General features: G+C 38.3%; 1 pseudogene; it reads left to right on the forward strand.

Moving 5' to 3' along the window:
* Nucleotides 1-1918: 1918 nt before the first annotated feature.
* Nucleotides 1919-18966, forward strand: LOC126691133 (probable glutathione S-transferase; annotated as a pseudogene).
* Nucleotides 18967-26773: the final 7807 nt, after the last annotated feature.

Here is a 26773-nt window from a genome sequence, read left to right on the forward strand (position 1 = left end):
CATGGAAGAGTTCAAGAAGTTGGACAAGAGAGTAAAACCAAATCTCTTAATCTTTTGCATTTATGGCTTAAACTAGACATGGATAAGAAGATGAGGTGAGGTGAAAGGCTATATAAAAAACTATTCATATAAAGTGTCACATGGGAAAACCTCATACTTTCCCCCATAAGGTCTCTACTTATATATGACAACTTGAGATGATTTAAAACTTCCCAATGTGTTCTCTCCTCAATAAAGTGGTATTAGATCTCATGGTGGTGTGTGGCAACAAAGAAGTATTGTTAGTGATGCTAGATTAATGGTTTGACACAAGGTTCTCATGGATGAGCATGCGTAGTTGACGCATGATACTAAAGGATGGTATACGAGAGACCCATAGATAACACGTATATGTGTAAATTAGATTTTTAGAGATTACTTTGAGAAAACCTCTAAACCATAACTAGAGCACACTTAAACACCATTTTGACAAAGATTTATAACAGTGTTTCTCTACCAACAAAGACAAGGAAGAACAAGAGTAAAACTAAATAAAGAGAAAAAGACAAGAAATTACGTGTGTTAGAAAATTTAGACCCCGGTTGATAGAATTAACAAGTTTTAAATCCAAATTCTTAATTAGATTTATTATTGATAAAACTTGTTAAAGCAAACAAACATCAATATCATGTCAAAATCATGCATCGGAAAAATAAATAAGACTAGATATGATGACCTAGGAAAACCAATAAAACAAATTAGTTTCACAGTAAAAAACCTGGGGGGAAACCTTCCCAAAAAGCAATCCACTATAGCAAAAGAAAAGTTTCAGATCTAGTGCAAACCTTTATCCCTAGACTCTACAATCCCCGTAAATAAACTTAAAGCAGAAACCTTCTACCGCTTCAGAATATCTGAACTCTTCAATATATGAACGCTACCCTTTTTGCACAGATCCCAGTATGTGACTAACCAATGATGCACGACTCCTAGTATGTGACTCACTCACCAACTTGAAGAAGATTGTTGGCTGCAAAGTTCTTCACTTCATCAACAATGAAGATCAAGAAGCATTTGGTTATAAATCCCTAAGGCGCAAAGATGCAGTAGCTTCTTTTAGAGAGAATAAGGCATCGGTCACCTTTTGCATATGTTCATCTTGTATTCTCTTATGTGACAACTTCTAAAATAAGCCTTACATATGTCTAGGGTTGTGAGAAAAGAAAGCCTACACAAACATAAAAACATGGGCCAAAAATCAGATCTGAAAATCTGAATTCTTGTAACCTCGATAGATACCTTGATTGATTGAGAATTTGTCGAGCTTCATTCATTAAATCTCGATAGATAGCTATCTGTCGAGCAGCTGTTGAGCTATCTGTCTGTAGGTGTGAAAGCCTTTCTTCACTTGTTTCTTGGTCCAATCTTCATGACTTTAATACTAGACTTGAACAACATGTTTCTTGAAGTATGAAACACATCCTAGATCTACCCAAATACAAGTAAAGTGTATTTTGTCAAAGGATTGGCCAATTACACAAAATATGTCCTTAACAACATGAAAAACCCATGACAAAGGGGTGAAAAACCATGGTGAGGAGCAAGGATTTGGTGTCCTTACTCTTGCAAGAATATTACATTCCTTTTCAATGAGACCGATAATACATTTTTTATTCTCTATTCAGTGTCAGCTTTTGTCATTTCTTCTTGTCCTTTTCTACCTTACTCATCATATATTTGCTGATACCTAGAATGACTAGTGTACATATCCTTTTATAGTACATGGAAGAACACCTGGTGTACAAAGGCAGGTGGCAACACTCTATTAGTGTTTGCAAATCCTAGATGACAACTAATCAATAGTACACATTTGTCTGCTGGAAGAGAGAAAAAAGCTCAGCTGCTTGGAGGAGGTATGTGGGGAAGGACAACACATGTCATGGTTGTAGGAAGATATGATCGTGGGTTTTGTTTCTTCCTCAAGCCAAAGGGGGAGCTACACGTGTCTACTGTGTTGCCCAAGCAAGGTACTATCCAAAATAGGAAGTGACTAGAATCTCTCTCAGGGTAGCGCTTGGTGATCAGTACAGTACATCAGAGAGTGTCCCCCTTTCCTTTAGATTCTAGCAGCTGTGTGGAGCTCACGCCATTGAGGTGCTCAAGGTGTAACTTCCCTCCTCAAATACAACCCAATTCACAAGAAGATTCTCGTGCTTGTACACAACAGAAAGCCTTTAGCTGAGTCACTTGTTATTCTAGAATACATTGATGAGACTTGGAAAGACTATCCCATCTTGCCCAAAGATCCTTATGAGAGAGCCAATGCTCGATTCTAGGCCAAGTTCATAAACGAGAAGGTAAATATCATTTACTATTAAGCTATTCTAAATTATAACTTTGTCATGTCCTAAACAAATTATAGTTAAAATTTTATTTATTGGATTTAGTAATGTAAAGAAATATCTTTTAAATTTTAAATGATCATAGTATTGGATGTATTTTAAATTTATAATTTTTCTTTTATAAGATATTGTACTAATATTTAATTTAAACTACTATTGCTAGGGTCATACTTTGTTGTAATTGGATAATTCTTTGACAAAATACACTTTACTTGTAATTGGGTAGATCTAAAATGAGTTTAGTACTTCAAGAAACATGTTCAAGTCAATTATTAAAAACATGAAGATTGGTCCAAGAAACAAGTGAAGAAAAGCTATTCATTAAGTCTCGATAGATAGCTTAACAGATGCCTATTATCGAGACTTAATGTGAAACTCGATAGATAGCTCGACAACAGCTCGATCTATCGAGATTTACGATTTTAGAATTTTCAGATCTTAAATTCGGCCCAGTCTTGTATATTTGTTTGGAGTTTCTTTTTTCACAACCCTAGACATATATAAAGCTTATTTTAAAGGCCGTCACACACAGATACAGAGACCAAGAGACTTATATTCTTCATGTGAAGCTATTGTGTTTATATGCCATAGGGTTTTGTAACTAAGTGCTTCCAGATCTTCATTGTTGATGAAGTAAAGAACTTTGCAGCGAACAACATCTGTTCAAGTTGCTGGAGTTAGTCATGTACTTGGGATCCATGCAAAGGGTTAGTCACAAGTAGGAGGTTTGTGCATCAAGGGAAAGAAAGCTACTATAAAATCAAGTCCAATTGGGTATTAGAGTGAAGGTTCAATTGTAGGTTGGTATTTCGGGATAGGGTAAGGGTAGTTGGTAAGATTCCTTATACTTGTAACATCTTGATTGTTGATTAGTGGATTCTTGGGAGTTGTGACCTTAAATCACTCAGTGAAATTTTTGCCTTGCGATTTTTCCCCATTTATCAACAAATCACTGTGTCAAATTTATTTTCCGTTGCATTTATTTATTTATTTTTTGTGATTTGTTGATGTCTCCACGATTTGCATGAAATTGAACCTAATTAATCAACTTGGGTAATCGAATTAATTAACCGGGATCAAGCTATCTTAATCCAACAACCATGATATTGATCAATTTTTAAATGAAAATAGCCCTTCTCCAATCAAATAGTGGTTTTTCAAGTGGCTTGTAAATTATGATTCTAGTTTCTGTTGTTTTTATTTTTGGTAATCTTATTGAGTTTCACAACCTCGGTTGTCAGTGGTAGCAAATTTCTAGTTAAAATTGTGTATGTTAAAGATAAATCATTCAAAAGCAAATACCCCTGCGTGCATTGCAGCCAAAGATTCCATAAACTATGTGTCCGCGAGCTTGTTTTTTATTTTTTTTTGTTTTTATTTTTTAATTTTATAAACAGTCGTTAGAGAATAGAGATATAAATTATCAATTAAGAGAAAAGGAGAAAAACTGTAACTCGCACTAAAATTTGAGTTTTCTCTGTTTTATTTTAATAGTGCTTGCCTACAAGATGGAAATCTTGCTCGTGTGAAGAGAAAGAGCGTGAGAAAGCTGTGGAAGAAGCATCTGAGCTTCTACAATTTCTAGAAAATGAGCTCAAGGAATAGAGGTATTTTGGTGGAGAGACTATAGGACTGCTAGACATTGCTGCTAACATCATAGGCTACTGGGTTGTAATTTTTGAAGAAGGTTTTGGGGGTAGAGTTGTTGACAAAGGAGAAATTTCCCAAATTGTGCAATTAGGCTAATGAGTTTGTGGGTGTTAGTGCCATCAAGGAAAATCTAGCTCCTAGAGACAAACTAATTGCCTTTTTGCGAAATCACTTTGGGCTTGGTAATGCTTCCAAATAGGTGAACGTACACTCACCACTCACAGTTGGTGCATATTATTGTGTAATAATTGATTGCTTTTTCATCAATCGGGTTCTTGTGTACTTTTGCAATTCCATGTGATTCATCTGTAACCGTTTATGAATTTGTTTGAGCCTTGTACTTGCTTACCCTATTCCAGTTTTTCTATAAAGTGTTCTCCACTCTTGGTTATCCTGTCAAATAAATTTTTTGTAAATTGACATTCTTCACATACATCTAAAAAATATCAAAATGACTACTGCGCACCCTTGGTGTGATGGTTACTCTACAAGCATAAGTGCTTGTGTGGTGTGGGGGGTAAGGGCCAAGGTTCAAGTCTCTAAGAGGGAGCTTCATACACATATACACTTAGGTTAGGTTAGAGTAAAATTTCTATCTTGTATTAAAAAAAATAAAAATCAAAATGAAAAGAGATGACAACAGTAATAAGAGTGTCAACAAAGGATAGTGAGCAACAGAGACAGACATCTTCTTATTGTCAATATCTAATTCGGTAATTCCTAAGTTAAACATTTGGCTTCAAGACGAGCCTTGTAACACTAAAAAGATATATCTCTGTAAGTTTAGGTGTTCTAAACTCACTTTAATAATATGACTCCCTTGAGGCAAATCACCTGGTCCAATGTCTGAGTTTTGGCACGTGTATCCAATTGTTCATTCATTAGAGCATTAGTATTGGTGGTGCTAAAAAAAATAATTTGCTATTTTTAGCACCACAATATACAAAAGTGTGCTACATTGGAGGTGGTATACGTAAAAATTTTAACTACTCAACTACAGTGCATAACCATCTATAGTTGTGCACTGTAGCTCAAATGTTAAAAGAAAATAATATATTTTATTCTTTCTCCCATTAAAATAATATTTATTTCCTTTTTTTTTCTTTTTTTTCCCCTCCACTCCATAGTTCAACTCACTCTCTTCACAATCTCATCCAAGCTTTCTCTTCCTCCACTCTTACAGACCAAAGCCCAGTCCTCCATCTCCCCTACCCTTCTCTAATTTATCCTTTTTCCTCAACTCGTAGCTCACCTAAGCTTTCTATTTAGTCAACCATATTTGATCCTTCTTGTCGCCCCAAGCCCCATTGCCGACCCATCCCTCTCCCAGTCACCCTCTCGCCAAGCCATCTTGCCCATAACGCAATCCCCCACGATGCCCAAACCCTATTCCCATGCAACTCCACTAGCATCGCCTTCTTTGAACTCAATGGCATGAGGCGAGTTGAAATTGGTGAGGCGTCAATGGCATGAGGCGAACTCGACGAAGAGGAATGAATCGAAGTTGAAATTGAAATTTTCACTATTGCCACCAACTACGACAGCGTCGTTTTTGGTTGCAGCTCTAAGTCTAAGCGTGAGGCAAATGGGTTTTCTATTGATGAATAGGTTTTGATTTTGAGGTTAATGGATTTTGTTTTGATTTTTTCTTAGTTAACAGGTTTTGTGGTGGATCGTGACTAGGTTTATGGTGGTGGATCAATGGTTGATGGTGGTTGAGTTTGAGATGGTGGATTGTGGCTGGTGGTGATGTTGTGAATGGGTTTAGTTTGAAGAGAAGACAAAGAGATAGAGATTAAGAGAGAGAAAAAATAATAAATAAATGATTAGTGTTTAACTTTGACATGAAAATAAGAGCATTGACGTGAGTGAGTTGTGAAATGGTAAGTTAAAATAGATAAAATGGCTTTTTGTGGTGCCAAATTGCTAAATTTTTGGCACCACCAATGTTGATGCTTGTTACCCCAAAGGGCTAAATAATGAGGCCTCACATAATGAGTGAGATTTGTGTAAAGTTGCTAATGCATGATAGCAATTTAAATAATGAATGTGTGATGATGGAGATTTTACCCTCTTACCTGACTGAAGTAGTGAAGGTCTGAAGTAGTTAAGGTCTGAAGTAGTTAAATTCAATGGCAGAGCTAGAATTTTCTCAAGGGGGGGCAAACTAAATGAGTCATTATATTCCAGTATCCTTAATTCTCTCAATATAAATGCATGACTTTATTTTTGGAATTTTTGGAATTTTTCATGTTAAAGAGATAAATTTACTTATTTATTTTTATAAATAAATGTTTGCTTTAAATGCTCTTAATTAAAATTGTTAAGGACATATTTTATGTAATTGGTTAATTTTTTGACAAAATGCACTTTACTTGTAATTGGGTAGATGTAGGATGAGTTTAGTACTTCAAGAAATAAGAGTTCAAGTCAAGTATTAAATCCATGAAGATTGGACCAAGAAAGAAGTGAAGAAAAATTGTTCATTAAAGTTCGATAGATACCTCAACAAAAACAGTATCTATCGAGATTTAAGAACAAAGCTTGATAGAAGCTCGACAGAAGCTAAATCTGTCGAGGTCTACGAAATCAGGATTTTCAAATCTGATTTTTGGCCCTAGCTAACATGTATGTGTAGGGTTTCTTTTTTCACAAACCTATATATATATATATATATATATATTGTAGGGTTTCTTTTTTCACAAACCTATATATATATATATATATATATATATAAAAGACTTATTTTAAAGGTTGTTATACATGGAGAACACATGCAGAAAGTGACCCAGTGCCTTATTCTCTCTGCAAGAAGTTACTACATCTTTTGCGCCTTAGGGTTTTGTAACCAAGTACTTCTTGATCTTCATTGTGCATGAAGTGAAAAACTTTGCAACCAACAACCTTCTTCAAGTTGTTAGAGTTAGTCACGTACTAGTATCTGTGTAAAAGAGTAGCGTTCATATATTGAAGAGTTCAAAGGTTCTGAAGCGGTAGAAGGTTGTTGAGGGCCATTTGTGAGAGCCCAGGTAGAAAGAAAGAAAAGCCCAATGATAAGGGCAACAAGGAATTGACAAAATAGATAAGACCCAAGCGGCAGGAATAATGCATCACAGGCCCAAGAAATAAACAAATGGGTCTTGAAGAGGCAAGTGGGCTCAAAGAAGCCCGGAAAGAAAGAAATAGCATCCCATATGTAGTGTATGAGGTAGAAAAGCGAGAAAAGGCCGCCGCAGGCCCAGTGGCAGGCCCATGATCCCCAAGGATGAGAATAAGGTTATTGGGCTAGGGAAGCCCAATGAAGTTAGTAAAAAGCCCATGGGAGTGTGAAATTAGCAAAAGGATCGAGGAAGCCCAAAGAAAGCAAAACAGGCCAAGGATGCCCAAAGGGACATAAGAGCCCATAAGCAAAAGCAAAACAGTAGCCATGTCAAGCCACTGAGAGAAGGAATAAACGGCTGGTCTTAAAAAGAGGCCCAACGGATTAAGTTATTACGGCAGAAATAATAGTACAACATTACAAGAAATAAAGAAAACCAGGGAATGGGCCAAAAGAATGTAAGGCCCATCATCAAACGAAGTCCAGCTCTTGAATGGAGCGAGAAAACAAAGAAACGGCCACACAAGAGGTCAAAAAACACAGACGGCGAGCCTCCAGATCACGACAAACGCATGAGCAGCAAGCAGATTTTTGGACATATCTGAAAGGAAAGCACGCGCAAGGCCCAGACACCACCAGCCTGTACACAGCCAATATGGGACGTGGTGGGGTTATGGGCCAAAGGTAAAAGGTAAATGGGGCATGGTTTGGTGGTGGGGAGAGGGGAAAAGATCTATTTTGTAGTTCTTGCCCAAGCCCTCTTGGAAGGTACGTCCTGTTGGGATGATAGACCACCTAAAAGAGGCAAGGTTGAGGGGGGAACCGCTAGGTACATGCCTTGAGAGTAGAGAGAGAGAGCATTTATGCTGTGGCAGGTAAGAGTGCTACGGTGGACTGACGAATGAAACAAACTTGCCTTTGTCGGGTAAGGGTGAGTGGCACACAGACGAGCCCTTTGGTGGTTGGCAAGTACGCCCAGACTAGAGAAAGGCGATTAAGGGGCAAAGTGGTAAAAAATTGGTCACAGCAGACTATAAAAGGACCCTCGCCGTGCCTTGAAAAAGGATCGAAAAAACAGAGGGTATTCACGGAGTAAAAGAAAAAACAGATTAAAAAGAAAACAAGTGAAAGAAAAGAAAAAGATAAGAGAGAAAATAGAGGAAAGAAGAGAGGAAATTGAGAAAAAAAAAAAGCGAAAATATAATGGGCATGCACCAGTAGGTCGAGTTCCCTCTCCCCCCTTCAAATCTTGCTCTCTTCCAAAACATAACAAGGATTCCTTTTGGGCATTAACCATTCAGGTCCGACTCCCTCAAAGCCATTAATCCCCACGGCATGATCTTTTTCTGGGAGATTATTTGCATTGAGAGGATGCGTTCTCCCCTCTTTGGTTTTGCTTTTGCGGACCAAACTTAAAACTTGACTTTGTGCCCGTTCTTGATTAATTCATATTATTTTCTTTCTCCTTTACTTTCTCTGTAAATGACATTATCACAACTGTAATCATGTTATATAAGTATAGATTTCTTGGCCATTTTTATTAAATAGTCAGAATACTTTGTTTTGTTATTATTATTATATTTGCCTGTCGTAACTCATTTGAAACAGTTCTGCTTGCCGTAAGCCTACTCCTGGCAAACGAGGCATAGTTTGTGCATAAACTAGCCCAAGTTGAGTTACAGTTGGACCGGTCCCAACCCCCTTACTTAGAAACATTCGGGTCCATTACCATAGGAGGCAGCCCAGCCCAATGCACAATATGCAAAAAACAGCCCACATTAAATTGGCGACTCCACTGGGGAGTTAGGAAGTAGATAGGGGTAAAAAGAAAAGAAAACAGAGCCCCTCGCAAACAATACCACCAATGTCTCGGACGACAAGGAATATGAGTGTCGTATCCTCACAAGCAGAATCTAGGCCGATGACACCTCACCAACAACAACTTAACCAAACAGAAGGTGCCAACAGAACGAGGGTTAATCCTCAGCCTCAGAGAAGAGTCCCCACGAACAGTGTCAAAACTTTCATCGAAGTATTGCAATCATTACAGTACTCACAACAACAAATGATGGAAGAGATTCATCAACTAAAGGCAGACAAAACAAAAGAGAAAGGCAGCCAGCATGACCCAGATCATGGCGCAGACAGAGAGGAGACACTGGCAGGATGTGTCCCACGGAACGTAGAACAGCTTTTCATTACCATGGCTGAAGTAGTGGCTCTCTTGGAGCAAGAGATAGCTAGAACACCTAAAGAGAGGTTTTACGCACGAAGACCTCCTTATCCTCTAAAATTACTCAGCAAACCATACCCCGAGAGGTATGAACCAAGGGCCTTTGCACAGTATGATGGCAGGAAAGGAAGTGCAGTAGAGCACGTGAGCAAATTTATTGATACCCTTGGCCCTTACGCAGCAGATGAAGACTTATATCTGCGGGAGTTTTCAAAGTCACTGTGCGACCGGGCATACACCTGGAACATTGGCTTAAAACCAGGATCGATCCTAACTTGGGATGACATGGTGGATGTATTTTAAACTAAGTACTTCCACGGAGAAGAAACGGCAACTCTCGCAACTTTGCAAGCAACCAAGCAAAGGAATGGCGAGGATTTAATGGAATACATCAAACGGTTCAGGGATATAGCACTTGACTGCTACGACCACTGTGAAGAAAGCACCTTAGTGGAAATGCATGACCAATATGATTCGGGAATTCAGAGCTGTCTTGGAAATTCTAGAAATTTCCTAGTTCGTACAGCTATTGTAGAAAGCTAGAAAGACGGCTTAGTCTGTAAAACCCAGTTCAGACAAGAGAAATGCCCCGCAGGCTATGGCGGTGTCCACTAGAGATTGGAGAAGGAAAATAGAGGGGAGGGAGTATGATACGCCCCAACCCTTACCATGTACTCCTAATGAGCTGGATGTGCTACTTGACAAATAGATAGCGGACGAGATCTTTAAACCCAACTATTTCTAGAGAGCCCACGGAGGAAGAAAGGAGGGATCCTTGCTTCTGCCGCTTGCACAACTATATACAACATCCTACCGCAGAATGCTGGGCGCTTCACAAGTTGGTGCACCACAGGATTAAAGAAGGCACATTAGAGCTAACCCAGCAGGAAGTCCAAAGAAACCCACTCCCAAACAACAAGGGAAAGAGTGTAGCAGTAGTAGTAATATGTGCAGATCTGGGAGAAGACGACGAAGAAAACTTGACTCTACTTGCTGTAGCGATTACCACTCTTCAGCAGAGTGCCAAGTTCAAAAATCTATTTGACCAATTGGGACTTACAGCAAAAGAAAGAAAGATAGCCACGGAGGCTTTGGTAAGCATCACCTCCGAGATAGGGGTGGAGTTCCTATCAGTAGAAATGCCAAAAAATAGGGCCTTCTTGCAAGAATCAACAGAAATCACGTTCAGCAGTGAGGATATGGAGGTGGGACACCCAGATCATAGGAGTCCTATCTATTTAGCAGCATCTATAAATCAAATCCCCATCAAGAGGGCCCTGGTGGATACGAGTGCTTTCATAAACCTCATTCCGTTGAGCACCTTACAAGCTGCAGGAATTTCAAAAAGAGAGATCCAAGGATACCCGATGGAAGTAACGGGGTTTAGTGGAAGAAGTGAGTACACCGCAGGCCACATTTAGTTGTGGTTAAAGGTAGGCCCTATAGCCTCTTTAGCTCGTTTCTATGTGATCAGAACGGAAGTATCCTATCATGTGCTTTTGGGAAGGCCCTGATTACACAAACACCAACTGGTCCCATCTACTTACCACCAATGTGTGAAAGGAAGACTGAATGACAGAATGATATGCATAGTTGTAAACCCCTCGCCATTCGAGCAAGTAGAAGCCCACTTGGTGGAAACTATGTTTTATGACCAATGGGCTCCATCTGGGGAAAACTTGGTTTTAAGGCCACGAGGCACTTTCGTGCCTAGGTGGGAAGATGTTCAAGACGACTCAGAACCCGATTTAAGAGAACTACTGGCGCGAAAGAAGAAAAGAAAAGAAGCGCCTGCCGCAGAGCCAGACGAAACACCATAGTGCATCAGGGTTCGAGGCCTTAATGGTAGGATTGTGTATAAATTATGAAGGTGCGTGGGGCCCACGAGTGAGATGCAAGTGGGTCCCACACAAAAAGGGCAACACAAGAGTTTGGCATATTGCATCGTTGAAGAAAGTTTAGGAAAAAAAGAAGAGAAAGATGAGGCAGTTGCGGCAGAAAAGGACACGTAGGTTATGGCAGAAGTAAAGTTGAAAGAAGTTGACTTGGGGTTTGATTCACGGGAACCAAGGCCTATCTCAATTAGTGCAAGCCTGACAGAAAATGAGAAGTCAGAACTCATATTGCTGTTGAAAGAATTCAAAGAAGTTTTTGCTTGGGACTATAGTGAAATGCCGGGATTGGATCCCAGGCTAGTTGCGTATACATTAAATGTAGACCCAGAGGCCAAGCCGGTGGCCCAGCCTACCAGGATATTCCACATGGAAATAGAAGGGCAAATAGTCAAAGAAGTGCAAAAGTTGCTGGCCGCAAGATTCATCAAGCCTATTCAGCATCCTCGCTGGCTATCCAACATAGTACCAGTGAAGAAGAAGAACGACCAGGTAAGATGCTATGTGGATTTCAGAAATCTCAACAAAGCCTATCCAAATGATGAATTCCTTTTGTCGAACATGGATTTACTAATAGATTCTGCAGCAGGAAACACCATGTTTTCATTCATGGATGGTTTCAGCGGGTACAATCAGATCAGAATGGCACCAAAGGATGTAGAGAAAACTGCTTTCAGAACACCTATGGGCAATTTCTATTACACTATGATGCCCTTCGGGATAAAAAAATGTAGGTGCAACTTATTAACAAGCAATGAAGGCCATATTTCACGATATGATGCACCAAGAGCTAGAAGACTATGTAGATGACATAGTGGTTAAATCAAAGAGGAGAGAGGAGCACTTTTGTGTGTTAAAAAGAGTATTCAAATGATGCAGAGCTTTTAAGTTAAGAATGAATCCCCTCAAGTGCGCATTCGGAGTGTCCTCTGGGAAATTTTTGGGTTTCCTGGTTCACAGCAGGGGCATAGACGTGGATCTGGCCAAAGCCACAGCCATAGCAACTATGAGACCTCTGGCCACAGTAAAAGAATTGAAGAGCTTCTTAGGAAAAGTCTCATAGATCTAGAGATTCATCCGTGGGTTGGTATCAATCACCTTTGCCTTCACCAAGTTGCTTAAGAAGGGGCAAAGTTTTGGGTGGGGGGAAGCGCAGTAGACGGCCTTCAAAAGGCTACAACAGATAATGATAAACCTTTCCACGGTGCAGGCCCCTATTCATAAAAGACCACTGCTACTCCATTTGGCCACCAACTCGTACGCTATCGGTGCACTAATCGCTCAGGAAGATGGAGGAGGTGTCGAGCAGCCAATATACTACATCAGCCGCACCTTAAAAGATGCAGAAACTCGTTACCCAAAGGTAGAGAAAGCGTGCTTGGCCATTGTATACGCTTCGCAGAGGTTGCGTCACTATTTCTTGGCCTGCGAAGTATGGCTGATGACTAAGTCCCATGCCATTAGAGCTCTGTTACGATAGCCGATCCTCTCTGGCAGGATATCCCAGTGGTTGCTACAGTTATCGCAATACGACTTAAGAATAGGGACACCTAAGGCAGTAAAAAGTTAGGCTATAGCAGATTTATTGGCGCAGTTTCCAAGCGAGGAAGAATTCCCACTGGATGATGAAGTTCCAGGGGAAGTAGCCATGGCTGAAGAAGTCAGAGAACAGTGGGTAATGAAATTCGATGAGTCTTCTACTATCCATTCTGGAGGAGTAGGAGTAGTTTTGTATCATGAAGAAGACAAGACGGTGTCGCTGTCATTTAAGCTGGAATTCCCCTATTTGAACAACATGGCGGAATATGAGACCTACTTAACTAAGCTTGCCACGGCCCTCGAAATGGGAGTTAAACATTTGAGAGTATTGGGAGATTCAAACTTGGTTGTCTACCAGGCTAAGGGAAGTTTTTCCTTAAAGGAGCCTAGCTTAACCCCGTACAGAGCGATGGCCCAGAGAATGGAAGAAAAATTCTCAACCTTTGAAATAGAGCATGCTCCTAGATATGAAAATAGGTTTGCGGATGCGTTAGCTACATTGGGTTCCCAAATAATCTTCAAAGGGAATAACACTAATATAGAAGTCAGCAAGAGGGAAGAATCCATCATTGAGGTGTTAAAGGAAAAGTTCCGAGAAGAACAGGGTGAAGGGGATTGGCGAATCCCCATAAAGGAAACCTTGGTGAAGGGAGACAATGCAACAGAATTAAAGATGTTAAAAGACTATGCCTTGGTAAAAGAAGAGTTGTATCGCAGGATGCTAGATGGGGTCTTATCCAGATGCGTGGGGCAGGAGGAAGCCCAGAGGAAATTGAAAGAAATACACAACAAGACTTGCGGGTCTTGTAGAGAAGTTAGTCTTTAACGCAGACTTCAGAAAGCAGGCTTCTATTGGTTAAGCATGGGTAAAGATGCAAATCAAGTCCAAACCCAGTGTGAGACTTGCCAGCTTGCGGCAGACAGGGAGGAAATTTACGCTGTATTCATCAGTTAGGATTGGAGAGCCTTTTCATGCAGTACCTAACAGAAGGCGTTCTGCCACAAAGGCACAGTGAAAGATACAAGGTTAAGAGGTTAGCAACACGTTACTTCTTGCATAACATGGTCCTTTTCAAAAAAGGATATGATGGAGACCCTTTAAGGTGTTTGGGCCCTGAAGAGGCTAAAGAAATGATAAAAGAATTACATTCAGGGGAATGTGGTGAGCACCAGAGGAAGAAAAGGCTTTACAGATGCCTGCTGTAGATGGGTTACTATTGGCCAACCATGAAGAGAGATGCGGTAGAATTTGTAAAAAAGTATCACAGTTGTCAAGTACAAGCCAACTTGATTCACACCCATCCACAGGGCTTGCACAACATGGTCACCCCATGGCCCTTCCACACTTGAGGGCTAGATTTGGTAGAGCCAGTCAATCCACCATCACGTGGATACATATGGATATTAGTGGCTACAAAGTATTTTACTAAGTGGGCAGAAGCAGTACCACTCCGTAAGGCCACAGGGGAAGCAGTGGCAAACTTCATCAAAGAAAATATAATTATGAGGTTTGGGGTGCCCCACAGGATCATCAGTGACAACGGCACACCATTTGTCAACAGTGACGTAAGGAGAATGCTAGAGTTGTACCAAGTCAAGCACCACAGGTCATCACCTTATTACCCTCAAGAGAATGGGCAGGCAGAGGCAACGAACAAGACTCTCATAAAGATCATCAGCAAAATGAGCCAAGAGTATACATGAGAGTGGATGCTCTCTGGGCTTACAGAAAATCACCAAAGTCAGCCACAGGCTTTTCACCCTTTTCCTTAGTCTACGAAACTGAAGTAGTGAGCCCGGCAGAAATAATGACACTGTCCCTGAGGGTCATGCAGATGCGAGAAAAAGAAAAAGAGTGAAAAGTCTTCGCGGCAGAATGATTCGAGGACCTAGAAGAGCTTGATGAAAAGAGAGAAGAAGCCTAGGAACGTAGCCGAAGATACAGGCAAAGATGATTGAAGCCTATGGCAGGATGACCAAGGAAAAAGTGTTTGCGGAAGGACAACTAGTGTTAAAGGTGACAAACTATGTCAGACGAGGCCTGACAGGACTATCCAAGTTTGCACTAAAGTGGGAGGGACCCCTTGTGATAAGGGAAGTGCATCAAAGTGGATATTATCACCTAACTCAAATGGATGGCAGGGACTTGATGGATCCTATCAATGGAAAATGGCTGAAACGTTATTTTGCTTAGAGAAAACAAAAATTTATGTGGTTATCCCCTTCTTTTGTTTTAAAACTTTTATGTTTCATACACTTTTTCTTTTATTCCTCCAAGTGACTATGTCACAGAAGAAAAAGTTGTAACGTGCTTTCATGAGTGTGTAATGAAAAAGTACGAAGTATTAGCATCATGTCATAGCAATAGTAAAAGAAGTAGCAAAGTGTAGCATCATTACAAACCCAAACTGTGGCAAACACATGCCAAATAACTACTGTAGGAAACATATGAGTGTTCTGTGCGACATAACAAAAATAGGAAAGTAGAGAAAAGGAAAGGGAACCGCGCCATCATCAATGGAGTCTAGAAATGAGACTCTGATCTCCAAAACGACTAGGCCCACTAACGCCGGAAATAAGGTGCTCACGACGACCTTCCAAATCCACCACTTCTTTCTTCAAAAGCTCGATGCGGGCATCTATGGCATCAACAGCTGGCTGAACTCTCCTCATAAAAAGGGCTCGGGCAACTTCACGAAGATGATCAAGAACAAACTCCACAGCAAAACCCACACTGATAAGTTCTTGAATCACAGCCCTCCACTGCAGGATTCTCTCGGTAGAAATAGAGTCAATGAAATTATGCTCAATATCGTTCAGCATGCACCCTAACATCTTCAAGAAATGCTCCTTAGCAGAACGGCCAAGACGAAATTCCTGCATAAAGTTGCCACGACTGCTGTAGATTATCACCAAGTGAGAAACACAATCCTCAGGGACTCGAAAGCCATAAAAGTCTACGTAAGGAGGATTGGAAGCCCAAAAGTCTACCGGACCAAGGTCGTTAACTTCCGGCTAGTCAAAGCGGGCAAAGAAGGTCACAGCATCATTTGGGACGGTAGCAGAACTACTACCTGTCTCAAATTGAGAAGGGATAGTAGGAAGTGGACTTATATATATATATATATATATATATATATATATATATATATAAAATGCAAGGCAAAGTGAGAAGCCATGACACGGGAAGAGAAGACTTACAGAAAAAGAGGATGAAATAAAAGGAAAAGGAAACTTGTCAAAGCTACTAGGAATGGGGGGTTGCAGGTGCAGAAAAAACAAGTACTGTAGGCACAGCAGAAGCAACAGTAGTAGGTACGGCTAAAAAGGGTGCTAAAGGTGTGGTAGGAATAGGTGCTACGGGTGTGGCAAGAGCAATCATTCCCACGCCTGCTACAATTCCTGGCCCCTCAGAAGTCTCTGCAAGTGGGGAGATAGGTGTGCAAATGAAACGCAAATACAACCAAAAAAAAAAAGAAGGGGAGGAAAGATACATACCCATGAAATCAGGCTTGGGCAAAGCACTCTCCTCTTTATCGGAATCGGAAATCCTCTTCTTCATGACGGGCGCATCATTGGGATCCTCAAGAATGTCATCGGATCCCTCTGAGGATAAGTCCGTATCAGGACTATAGGTAGCGGAGCCAAGAATGGAGGAAGGACTAATAACAAGGGAGGCATCACCCTTTGCAGCCTGGGAGATAGTTGCAAAAGGGTCACTAGTCGAAATAACAAGCGGCAGAACGGAAGGAGTGATCTTGGTTTGAACAGCGTTAGGAGGAATGGCTCCCTTTAGATGAGTGGGTCTCTCGACAGACAAAGGTTAGTCTCACCAGCCCCTTCGACATGAGTACCCTCTCTAGGTATCGGCTCGGCGGAAGGGGTGGGAGTTTTGGCAGGAGCCTTATGTGTAGCAGTAGAGGGAGCGGGCGTTGCGAATACTACATCGGCCCCATCAAAAAAGCCTTCTATGGGTACACCCATGGAGGCGGAAATCTCCTCGGCAGTAGGGTGATATATGGATAGAGGTTCAGACTCCTCCTAAAGAAAAAAAATTTAAGCAAAAAACAAAAGACACGTGGCAGAGGGAGCACGTGTGAAAAAGAAAAAAAAAAAAAGAGAAGTGAAGAAAAGGGACTTACCTCAGATTCAAGTTCATCGAGCAAAATATGGCAGGTAACTGACGAGTTTTCCTTATGCTTGGACTAAAAGAAAAGAGATAGAGGAAATTAGCAAGGTTAGGCGCAAGAAAGTTAAGAAGTTTTGTAAAAAAAAAAGGGGGAGAGATAACTTACCTTTTGTTCAGTAGCAGATACGGGGTGAGGGGTAGTCTTCCTTTTGCTACCACGAGTTTTGCTAGCCAAAGGAGCACTTGTAGAAGGTAGTGGGGTGGCAGGCTTGGTTTTGCCGGTAGACTTAAGTTTGGTAAGAGCTTTCTTGCTCGATACAGAGATGTTTGTTACTTTGACTTTTTTCTCCCAACCGGGAGGATAATCACTAGCGTGCCAGTACCATCCTTTCTTCTCTGCATCCCACTCAAAGATGGCTGACTGGTTTTGTTTTCTAGGATATGCCAAAACTGACTTAGAAGGAAGAAGCAAGTGAGGGTTAACTGAAACAACCATACCTAGCCCATCAGGAGGAATAAGGGAAAAGCCACGGCTACGCGCTAGCTCGTCCACAAATGTAGTCATCACCGCGTGCCAATAAACATGCATAGGAGGAGTATAGAGACCCTCCCTTAGTGAACTGGGAACTGTAACGGTGTTGAAACACTGCCTCCAAAACTCAAAGGTAGTGTGCCACAGGAAAGGATGGACTGAAGTAGGAGATTCCATGAGGAAAGAAATGTCATTGGGGATATCTTGATCCAACCCAAACTGCCTTCTTACTTGATTGGCAAGATAGTGAACAAACCTAATGCCTTCATTGGCTAGGCAAGGCAGCCATCCGGCATTAGTAGCAGCAAGATAGGTGATCCCTGTTTCATCAAAATTAACAAAGGGGGAAGTGGTCCCAATGGTGTCAACAAACGAACCCATGGCATAATCTATACAGGTGTAATTTACACCTAAGTTTCTATAGGCTCTCCAAGAAAAACCGACGCCCTCATCAAAAGATTCAACCACAGAATAGCCAATTGGCTTCAAAACAAACCAACGTAAAGCGAGCGGAAAATCGGACTCAAACCTACCGCAAAAGTCAGTAATCACTCTCGGACATGTCTGGTACTTCTTTCTAGCAAATCGAGCAGGTCTACACTTTGTCAAGTATTGAGCACAATGCTCAAACAACAACTGCTAAAGTATGGAACAGTGAACGGAAGAGGTAACAATTTGGCAGGACCCAGCCTGATTCTCATCACTACGAAGAATGTCTAATTGAACATACAGATGTCCCAGGAACATGGGGGCTAGCGGCAGGCTCACGCCAACAGATATTTTAATAGCCAAACAAAAGTACAAAGGCTTTATGGCATAGTGGGGGTGGAACCCAAAAACAAATTTGCAAAGCCAAAATGCAATAAAAGCCGCACGACGAGCAGCAACAGAAAACTTAGAGGAAGAACTAACCCAGTATGAAAACTTGACGTTTCTGGCCATCCTTTTCCTCAATTCAGCCTCAATGGCCTCTTCCTCCGGAGAAAACTCTAGGGTGGTAGGATCGGCATCACCAAGAATGGGTAGGAGCAACTGATTAGCCACATTTTCAAGAGTCATAGTGAGTTCGCCGAACGAGAAAAAGAAGGTGTGGGTGGTGGTACACCACCGTTGGACCAAATGATAGAGGTTATGGAGGTCCCGGTAGTTCAACAGGCAGTGAGATGAGACAATAGATTTCAAACGCCGGCTAGTTGCAACAACCCCATAAAGCCCGTATCGCCAAGCCCGTATAGTTTTTGAAGAAGCTTCTGGGGTAAAGTTATTGACAAGAGAGAACTTTCCCAAACTTTGCAATTGGGCAGATGAGTTTGTGAGTGTAAGTGCCATCAAGGAAAATCTACCTCCTAGAGACAAACTACTTGCCACTTTACGATGTCGCTTGGGGGGCGCTAATGCTTCCAAGTAGGTGAAATTTACACTTGCCAATCATAGTTGGTTCACATTACTGCATAATAATTGACTTTTTTGCCATCAATGGGGTTCTTATGTACTTTGCAGTTTCATGTAATTTGTCTGTAATAGTCTATAAGTTAGTTTGCACCCTGTACTTGTTACCCTGTTGCAGAATTTCTATACGGTGTTCACTACTCTTGTATGAGTAATTTTTAGATATTCTCGCAGTATAGAGAATGGTACTCCCTCCTCTTACATTCATGGTGGGGTCTGCTCATTAAATTAATGGTAGTGTTCACCATGAATATAAAAGGAGGGAGCATCATTTTTTCGTACTCTGAGACTACTTAAGAATTTTTAAACAAAATGATTCAACTTTTTTTTTTAATTAACAATATCAACTTCAACCCAAGGAGGACTAATCTTTGACATCAACAACTAAAGTCTAAACTTAACAAGGAGTGAAACTCTGTCTCTCTAACAAGTCCAACTTAAACTTAAACTCAAACGTTGACAATTTATCTTCAAATTTGCGAGGTTAATCATGAACACTAGAAAAGCAGTACAAACCCCAATATATATATATATATATATATATATATATATAAATCCAATTCTAAAATCAACGCAAAATAACACACATTAAAAAAAAAAAAAAAACAACAACAACAACAACAACTATTTCTCTCCATCCTCTCTCTTCTCTAGTTTTTCCTCCTTCATTCTTACAAAACTTCTATGACTTACTTTGGACTGAATTGAAGAAAGGGACTACGTGTAGCAATCTTCAAAGCAACATAACTTTTCTTTTTATCCTCAAAAAATTATAATATCACGCATTTGCAATCAGCTCTACCCATCTATGACTCTATTCTCAACTTCTTCTGTTAGGTTCTAAATGTTTAGAACAATTGGCAAATCGTGAACACAAACTTGTCTAGATATAGATCTTAGAGTCTATAGGTTTTATTAGACAATGCTCAAGGTGATTCAAGTCAAGATTCAAGAACATACAAGCTGCAGGAAGAAGATTTCATATTCTGCCTGGTTCGATCGATCGAAAGACAGGCTCGATCGATCGAAAGTTGTATCTGCAGAATTTTAATTAAGTCCAAATAGCAGTTCAAGCCCATTTAGGATTAGGGTTTCTAATCTACTTCTCCCAGTATATAAAGGAAACCCTAAGCACGTTTTTATGAGACTTTTTAGAGAGAAAAGAGTGTGCCTCTTTTGTATTTAGGGTTTTGTTCCTAAAAAGCTCTCTTATGTTTTCTACCGGTGCTATTCCTTGAAGAATCTCAAGATCCGGTATTGTAGAAGTTGCTGCCTTCTCTTGTCATCAATGGTGTTGATGATCTAAACCTTCAAGGGTGGTCTTGGAGTCACAAACAGGAGAGTTTGTGTTGCTAAACCTTTGAGTGTTGAGTGGGATCTCAAAGTCACAAACAGGGGTGTTTGTGTTTTGCAAAGGCTAAAGAAAGAAGGAGTCCGTGGATTCGGAGCTTGCACGTGGTCGTGTCAGTAAGTTCTACTGGTTGGTAGCAATAAGAAGTCGAGCGTGGGGGCTTGTAAGTCTTATTGTATGAACTTTGATTCTTTCTAGTGGATTTTCTTTTTACCTTGAGGATAGCTAGGTTAAATCCTCCCCAGGTTTTTTACCGGTTTCATTTTCCTGGGTGATCATATCTTGTGTTATTTATTTTCCGCTGCTTTGCATGATTTGATCTTGTTATTGTGATAACCTAGACTTGTTTAATTGGACTAAGTAACAACTTGGCTAATTACCTAGGTTAAATCAATTGTTTAAGGGGTCTAAAAACTAACATCTTCCTATCTTTGCATTCCAAAAGAATGTGCATCACGTGTGTGGTTAAAATCTGATGTTTTCATCAATTGAAGTGGTGGCCAGGTATGACTCCTCTTTCTTCTTTATTTCTTATTAAAATAATATATATTATACTACATAACATTGTAATATATATATATATATATATATATATATATAACTATTATTAAACTAGAAAAAAAAAATATAAAATGATTTTTTGGGCTGAGCAAAAAGATTGATCATTTTTTTTAAAGTAATTGATTATTTGATTAAAATTTTCATATATTGAGATTTGTCTACTTTCTAGAAAATCTTTAATTTATTATTATTTTTATTATTAATAAATAATTTGTTATCCCCTTCTTTGTCACTCCAATATTTTCTTCTCCTTTACTTTGTTAAAATATATAAATATAAATATACATATATTATGGTTTTTCATATATTTTTTAAAAATTGATTTTCATACATGAACCTTCAAACTTTACGTTTGTGACTGCATATGAGTTTTTTTTTCATTGTTTAAAGTTTAGACCCATTAAAAATTTTTCATCGTTTAAAGTTTAGACCGGTTAAAATTTAAAACTTACTGCTTTATGGGTTTGTATACATTTTTCTTTTTCTTATATTTCTCTTTTGAATAGTCATATATTTTTTGAATTGTTTCAATAACTTATTCTTTAATTATATATCTTTTTTGGCATTTTGAAAGTTTTAACATCTAAATTTGTGTTAGTTTTTGCAATATTTGAACATGTTTAACGGATTTCAATGACTATACCATGTACTATTCTTTTGAAGGTAATCAATTTTTCTTTTATATCTTTCTATTGTGTAATCATATACATTTTGTTTTATTTCAAAAATTTATAGGAAGTAAATCTCATGATTCTTTAATATGTTTTGGCTTTTCAAAAGTTTTAACATCCGAATTATTATTTTGATTGTAATACATCTTTCTCTTATATATCTCTGTTGTGTAGTCACACACACACACACACACACACACACACACACACACACACACACACACACACACACACACACACACACACACACACACACACACACACACACACACATTATCTATAATTTGTAGGCTCTAAATCTTTTGATTATTTTCAATAGTTATAGTCATGAATTATTATTTTGAATGTAACCCATCTTTCTTCTATATTTCTCTATTGTTTAGTCATATATATTTTGTTTTGTTTCAATAATTTCAAAGTAGTGAATTATCTAATTCTTTAATTTTTTTGGTCTTTTAGAATTTTTAATATATGAAATTTCATCCTTGAAAATAACAAAATCCATACAAACATTAAAATAAAAGTTAATGTTATATAATATTATAAATTTACAAATTAGAATAATATTCCTGAATATGGATTTACTTTATGTGAGTAAAATTTAGGATTTTTTTTTTCTCCTAATGTTTCAATATGCATTTTTATATGGTATTCCTGAGTAGTTAGTGTAAATCCGTTCAATATATTAAAATCTCTAGGTTATTTTACAAATTTTTTGTAAGCCATTGCACATTCAAGTAATGACTTCTTCATCAAATTGTAACACAAATTGAAATCATACAAAAGCAAATCATGTAATAGTGTAGTTTCTTAATCAATTTAGGATTTTATAAAATTATTTTAGTCTACCTCACAAATAGGTAAGTTTCTGTGTATAGCATGGGTTAACGACTAGTATGTTATAATAACTATATAACTAGCAGATGTTTGGCGCGATGTGCAATAATGAAGAAAAAGAAATTGTAATACAATATATCCATAAGTAACCATAATCAATATACCCAAAAAATGCCACTTGATTCTTACATTTGACGTTTTCAATATAAAAATTCTTATTAATTTTTTTTTCTTTTTCTTTTTTTAAGGAGTATTTATTTTATTTTTAAAAAGAAAACATGTTAACTCTTGAAGGCTAAACATCTAAGATTTAAGGTTTATAATTTTTAATTTGCAAAACTATATATACATGACAAGAGATAAAAAATATAACAACAATTGAATAGAGAGATGTAAAATTGTACTGTTTCATATGCACCTAAAATCAAAGCCAATTTCATACTTTTATTGACATTGACTCTCTCTCTCTCTCTCTCTCTCTCTCTCTCTCTCTCTCTCTCTCTCTCTCTCTCTCTCTCTCTCTCTCTCTCTCTCTCTCTCTCCCCTTCTTTTTGGCCATTTGATATTTTGTGAAACTGGAATATATAAAATAACAAGTGTTATAATATGAAAGGCGAACACTGAATAGAGAAAAATTTTCATTTATGAAATTAAACGTGGAAGAGTTCAAGAAGTTGGACAAAAGAGTCAAACCAAATCTCTTAATATTTTGCATTTATGGCTTAAACTAGACATGGATAAGAAGATGAGGTGAGGTGAAAGGCTAAATAAAAAACTATTCATATAAAGTGTCACATGGGAAAACCTCATACTTTCCCCTATGAGGTCTCTACTTCTATATGACAACTTGAGATGATTTGAAACTTCCCAATGTGTTCTCTCCTCAATAAAGTGGTATTAGATCTCATGGTGGTGTGTGGCAACAAAGAAGTATTGTTAATGATGCTAGATTAATGGTTTGGCACAAGGTTCTCATGGATGAGCATGCGTAGTTGATGCATGATACCGAAGGATGGTATACAAGAGACCCATAGATAACAAGTGTATGTGTAAATTAGATTTTTAGAGATTACTTTGAGAAAACCTCTAAACCATAACTAGAGCACACTTAAACACCATTTTGACAAAGATTTGTAATAGTGTTTCTCTACCAACAAAGACAAGGAAGAACAAGAGTAAAACTAAATAAAGAGAAAAAGACAAGAAATTGCGTGTGTTGGAAAATTTAGACTCCGGTTGATAGAATTAACAAGTTTTAAATCCAAATTATTAATTAGATTTATTATTTATAAAAATTTTTAAAGCAAACAAACATCAATATCGTGTTAAAATCATGCATTGGAAAAATAAATAAGATAAGATATAATGACCCAAGAAAACCAATGAAACAAACTAGTTTCACAATAAAAAACCTGGGGGAAAACCTTCCCAAAAAGCAATCCACTATAGTAAAGAAAAGTTTCAGATCTAGTACAAAAACTTTGTCCCTAGACTTTACAATCCCTGTAGATAAACTTACAGTAGAAATCTTCTACCGCTTCAGAACCTCTGAACTCTTCAATATATGAACGCCACCCTTTTTGCACGGATCCCAGTACGTGACTAACTAATGATGCATGGCTCCCAGTATGTGACTCACTCACCAACTTGAAGAAGATTGTTGGCTGCAAAGTTCTTCACTTCATCAACAATGAAGATCAAGAAGAACTTGGTTACAAAACCGAAAGGCGCAAAGACACAATAGCTTCTTTCAGAGAGAATAAGACATCGGTCACTTTTTGCATATGTTCATCTTGTATTCTCTTATGTGACGGCTTCTAAAATAAGCCTTATATATATGTCTAGGGTTGTGAGAAAAGAAATCCTACACAAACACAAAAACATGGGTCGAAAATCAGATCTAAAAATGTGAATTCCTGTAACCTCGATTGATACCTAGATCGATTGAGAATTTGTCAAGCTTCATTCATTAAATCTCGATAGATAGCTATCTGTTGAGCAACTGTTGAGCTATCTATCTGTAGGTGTCGAGCTATCTGTCCAACTTTAATGAATAGCCCTTCTTCACTTGTTTCTTGGTCCAATCTTTATGGCTTTAATACTAGTCTTGAACAACATGTTTCTTGAAGTACGAAACACATCCTAGATCTACCTAAATACAAGTAAAGTGCATTTTGTCAAAGAATTAGCCAATTACACAAAATATATCTTTAACAACGTGAAAAACCCATGACAAAGGGGTGAAAAACCATGGTGAGGAGCAAGGATTTGGTGTCCTTACTCTTGCAAGAATATTACATTCCTTTTCAATGAGACCGATAATACATTTTTTATTCTCTATTCAGTGTCAGCTTTTGTCATTTCTTCTTGTCCTTTTCTACCTTACTCCTCGTATATTTACTGATACCTAGAATGACTAGTGTACATATCCTTTTATAGTACATGGAAGAACACCTGGTGTACAAAGGCAGGTGGCAACACTCTATTAGTGTTTGCAAATCCTAGATGACAACTAATCAATAGTACATATTTGTCCGCGGGAAGAGAGAAAAAAGCTCAGTTGCTTGGAGGAGGTATGTGGGGAAGGACAACACATGTCATGGTTGTAGGAAGATATGATCGTGGGTTTTGTTTCTTCCTCAAGCCAAAGGGGGAGCTACACGTGTCTACTGTGTTGCCCAAGCAAGGTACTATCCAAAATAGGAAGTGACTAGAATCTCTCTCAGGGTAGCGCTTGGTGATCAGTACAGTACATCAGAGAGTGTCCCCCTTTCCTTTAGATTCTAGCAGTTGTGTGGAGCTCACACCATTGAGGTGCTCAAGGTGTAACTTCCCTCCTCAAATACAACCCAGTTCACAAGAAGATTCTCGTGCTTGTACACAACAGAAAGCCTTTAGCTGAGTCACTTGTTATTCTAGAATACATTGATGAGACTTGGAAAGACCAGCCCATCTTGCCCAAAGATCCTTACGAGAGAGCCAATGCTCGATTCTAGGCCAAGTTCATAAACGAGAAGGTAAATATCATTTACTAATTAAAAATTTGTCATGTCCTAAACAAATTATAGTTAAAATTTTATTTATTGGATTTAGTAATGTAAAGAAATATCTTTTAAATTTTAAATGATCATAGTATTGGATGTATTTTAAATTTATAATTTTTCTTTTATAAGATATTGTACTAATATTTAATTTAAACTACTATTGCTAGGGTCATACTTTGTTGTAATTGGATAATTCTTTGACAAAATACACTTTACTTGTAATTGGGTAGATCTAAAATGAGTTTAGTACTTCAAGAAACATGTTGTTCAAGTCAATTATTAAAAACATGAAGATTGGTCCAAGAAACAAGTGAAGAAAAGCTATTCATTAAGTCTCGGCAGATAGCTTAACAGATGCCTGTTATCGAGACTTAATATGAAACTTGATAGATAGCTCGACAACAGCTCAATCTATTGAGATTTACAATTTTAGAATTTTCAGATCTTAAATTCGCCCCAATCTTGTATATTTGTTTGAAGTTTCTTTTTTCACAACCCTAGACATATATAAAGCTTATTTTAAAGGCCATCACACACGGATATAGAGACCAAGAGACTTATATTCTTCATGTGAGGTTATTGCATTTTTATGCCATAGGGTTTTGTAACTAAGTGCTTCCAGATCTTCATTGTTGATGAAGTAAAGAACTTTGCAGCAAACAACATCTATTCAAGTTGCTGGAGTTAGTCACGTATTTGGGATCCATGCAAAGGGTTAGTCACAAATAGGAGGTTTGTGCATCAAGGGAAAGAAGGCTACTATAAAATCAAGTCCAATTGGGTATTAGAGCGAAGGTTTAATTGTAGGTTGATATTTCGGGATAGGGTAAGGGTAGTTGGTAAGATTCCTTATACTTGTAACATCTTGATTGTTGATTAGTGGATTCATGGGAGTTGTGACCTTAAAATCACTCAGTGAAATTTTTGCCTTGCGATTTTTCCCCATTTGTCAACAAATCATTGTGTCAAATTTATTTTCCGTTGCATTTATTTATTATTATTTTTTTTGTGATTTGCATGAAATTGAACCTAATTAATCAACTTGGATAATTGAATTAATTGACCGGGGTCAAGCTATCTTAATCCAACAACCATGATATTGATCAATTTTTAAATGAAAATAGCCCTTCTCCAATCAAATAGCGGTTTTTCAAGTGGCTTATAAATTATGATTCTAGTTTCTGTTGTTTTTATTTTTGGTAATCTTATTGAGTTTCACAACCTCCGTTGTCAGTGGTAGTAAATTTCCAGTTAAAATTGTGAATGTTAAAGATAAATCATTCAAAAGCAAATACCCCTGCGTGCATTGCAGCCAAAGATTCCATAAAGTATGTGTCTGCGAGCTTGTTTTTTATTTTTATTTTTTTGTTTTTATTTTTTAATTTTATAAACAGTCGTTAGAGA

The sequence above is a fragment of the Quercus robur genome, chromosome 7 (assembly GCF_932294415.1).
Source record: "Quercus robur chromosome 7, dhQueRobu3.1, whole genome shotgun sequence".
NCBI lineage: Eukaryota > Viridiplantae > Streptophyta > Magnoliopsida > Fagales > Fagaceae > Quercus > Quercus robur.